The sequence below is a fragment of the Moschus berezovskii genome, chromosome X, assembly GCF_049115385.1.
Source record: "Moschus berezovskii isolate FMDL1 chromosome X, NW_MosBer_1.0, whole genome shotgun sequence".
Taxonomy (NCBI): Eukaryota; Metazoa; Chordata; class Mammalia; order Artiodactyla; family Moschidae; genus Moschus; species Moschus berezovskii.
Genome location: NC_142488.1, coordinates 50,467,589 through 50,470,912, shown reverse-complemented (window position 1 = coordinate 50,470,912; position 3,324 = coordinate 50,467,589). Strand labels below are relative to the sequence as shown.

General features: G+C 44.7%; 1 pseudogene; it reads left to right on the top strand.

The window, feature by feature from the left end:
* The first annotated feature begins 2,171 nt into the window (after positions 1–2,171).
* LOC129564464 (ornithine decarboxylase antizyme 1 pseudogene) lies at positions 2,172–3,081 on the top strand (annotated as a pseudogene).
* The last annotated feature ends 243 nt before the right edge of the window (positions 3,082–3,324 follow it).

Sequence of the window (3,324 nt, the reverse complement as noted above, 5' to 3'; positions counted from 1 at the left end):
CTCCACCATAATTTCAATGTGTTCAGTTGCTAAGTCATGTCCGACTCTTTGCAACCCTGTGAACTGCAGCATGCCAGGCTTCCCTGTCCTTCCCTATCTCCTGGAGTTTGCTCAAACTCATATCCATTGAGTTGGTGATACCATTCAACCGTTTCATCCTCTGTTGCTCCTTTCTCCTCGTGCCCTCAGTCTTTCCTAGCATCAGTGTCTTTTCCAATGAGTTGACTGGTCTTTGCATCAGGTGACCAAAGTATTGGAGCTTCAGCTTGCAGGTATACAATGCTGGTGACTCCCACCCTGACTCTAAATGACCTTTTGATTCAAATGCCTAGAGTTATCTCTCTGACCTCAGGGTCCCATTTCCAGCTCTCAGAATAACCTGATTGGCTCAGTTTGGGGCATGTGTCCAGCACTGGTCCAAAGAGCTATGGCCAGGTGTTTGGGGCCACTTTCCATGATGTGCACAGGGCAGTTTCTGACAAAGCAGGATTGGGCCTAGAGGAAGCGAATGTGTCCCTCTGACTCCCTGCATATCTGGGAATGTCTCTTTCTCTGCCCTCATATGTAAGTGATAACTTGGTGGATTATAGAATTCTGGTGTCACAACCTTGGTTTCCCCTAAAATTCCATAGGTAATGCTCAATTGTCCTCTCATATTTTGTGATGTGAAAGAAAATCTGAGGGTAGCCCGACTTCCCCCTTTGTGGATTACTTGGTTTTTTCTTTCTGGATTCTTACAGGATTTCTTTCTTTACTCATGAAATGCTTTCATACTGCTTTTCTTTTTACTCATTATTGTCATCTTCTCATTCTTTTAGGTTATAGAAGAATTTCTTTAGTCTTTATTCTCAGTAACTGACTTGGTTTGCAGCAAATCCAATGTACTGTTCATTATCTCCATTGTGTTTTCAAATTTGAAGATTACTTTTTTCATTTGAAAGTAAGCTTGACTTGGTTTTGAAATGTCCTCTCAAATCTCATTGAGAATATCTTTTGCAATTTTCTGATGGTGTCACCTGTTTGTCTGCCAAGAGAACGCACTGGTCATAGCAAACACCCTCTTCCAACAACACAAGAGAAGACTCTACACATGGACATCACCAGATAGTCAACACTGAAATCAGATTGATTATATCCTTTGCAGCCAAAGATAGAGAAGCTCTATACAGTCCACAAAAACAAGACTGGGAGCAGACTGTGGATCAGATCATGAACTCCTTATTGCCAAATTCAGACTGAAATTGAAGAAAGTGGGGGAAACCACTAGACCATTCAGATATGAGCTAAATCAAATCCCTTATGACTATACAGTGGAAGTGAGAAATAGATTTGAGGGACTAGATCTGATAGATAGAGTGCTTGATGAACTATGGACAGAGGTTCATGACATTGTACAGGAGACAGGGATCAAAACCGTTCCCAAGAAAAAGAAATACAAAAAAGCAAAATGGCTTTCTGAGGAGACCTTACAAATAGCTGTAAAAAGAAGAGAAGTGAAAGGCAAAGGAGAAAAGGAAAGATATAAGCATCTGAATGCAGAGTTCCAGAGAACAGCAAGGAGAGATAAGAAAGCCATCCTCAGCAATCAGGGCAAAGAAACAGAGGAAACAAATAGAATGGGAAAGACTAGAGATCTCGTCAAGAAAATTAGAGATACCAAGGGAACATTTCATGCAAAGATGGGCTCAATAAAGGACAGAGATGGTATGGACCTAACAGAAGCAGAAGATATTAAGAAGAGGTGGCAAGAATACACAGAAGATGTGATCAGGAAGGTGTGATCACTCACACTCACCTAGAGCCAGACACCAGGAATGTGAAGTCAGGTGGGCCTTAGGAAGCATCACTACGAACAAAGCTAGTGGAGGTGACGGGATTCCAGTTGAGCTATTTCAAACCCTAAAACATGATGCTGTGAAAGTGCTGCACTCAATATGCCAGCAAATTTGGAAAACTCAGCAGTGCCACAGGACTGGAAAAGGCAGTTTTCATCCCTATCCCAAAGAAAGGTAATGTCATAGAATTCTCAAACTACCGCACAATCGCACTCATCTCACAAGCTAGTAAAATAACGTTCAAAATTCTCCAAGCCAGGCTTCAGCAATACGTGAACCATGAACTTCCAGATGTTCAAACTGGTTTTAGAAAAGGCAGAGGTAGGAAGGGCGAGCTGCTGCGGTGGCGCGGAGAAGCGCAGCGGAGGTTTTGCTGGTTTCCGACCACAGCGGCCGGATGGTGAAATCCTCCCTGCAGCGGATCCTCAACAGCCATTGCTTTGCCAGAGAGAAGGAAGGGGATAAACCCAGCGCCACCGTCCACGCCACCCGCACCATGCCGCTCCTTAGCGTGCACAGAAGCGGAGGCCGCAGCAGCGAGAGTTCCAGGGTCTCCATCAACTGCTGTAGTAACCTGGGTCCAGGGCCTCGGTGGTGCTCCTGATGTCCCTCACCCACCCCTGAAGATCCCAGGTGGGCGAGGGAATAGTCAGAGGGATCACAATCTTTCAGCTAATTTATTTTACTCTGATAATCGGCTGAATGTAACAGAGGAACTAACCTCTAATAACAAGACGAGGATTTTTAATGTCCAGTCCAGGCTCACAGAGGCCAAATATATTAACTGGAGAGCAGTGCTGAGCAACAGCTGCCTCTCCATCGAGATCCCGGGTGGCGCTCTACCCGAGGGGAGCAAGGACAGCTTCGCAGTTCTTGAGTTTGCTGAAGAGCAGCTCCATGTTGACCATGTCTTCATTTGCTTCCACAAGAACCGCGATGATCGAGCCGCCTTGCTCCGTACCTTCAGCTTTTTGGGCTTTGAGATTGTGAGACTGGGGCATCCCCTTGTCCCCAAGAGACCCGACATTTGCTTCATGGCCTACACGTTTGAGAGAGAGTCCTCGGGTGAGGAGAAGTAGTGTGACGACTCTGGGGCCACTCAGGGGCCTCATTTGCAGTCCCTTCTGTGTGTGCTTTGCGCCGTGCCTGGTGCGGGTGGTGTGATTAACTGCGCTGACCAGCGTCAGCCTGCTCTCCTGCTGGTTTGTCCGCATGTTGTAATTGTGCAAATAAACGCTCACTCCAAGTTAGCCGTGTATTTCTTGAAGTTTAATATTGTGTTTGTGATACTGAAGTATTTGCTTTAATTCTAAATAAAAGTTTATATTTTACTTTTTTATTGCTGGTTTAAGATGATTCAGATTATCCTTGTACTTTGAAGAGTTTCTTATTTGAAAGTCTTTTTGGAACAGTCTTAGGTCTCTTAACTTGGAAAGACAGGTATTAATCTACCGTTCTACTGCTCTCAGAAATCCAAATAAAAGTGATT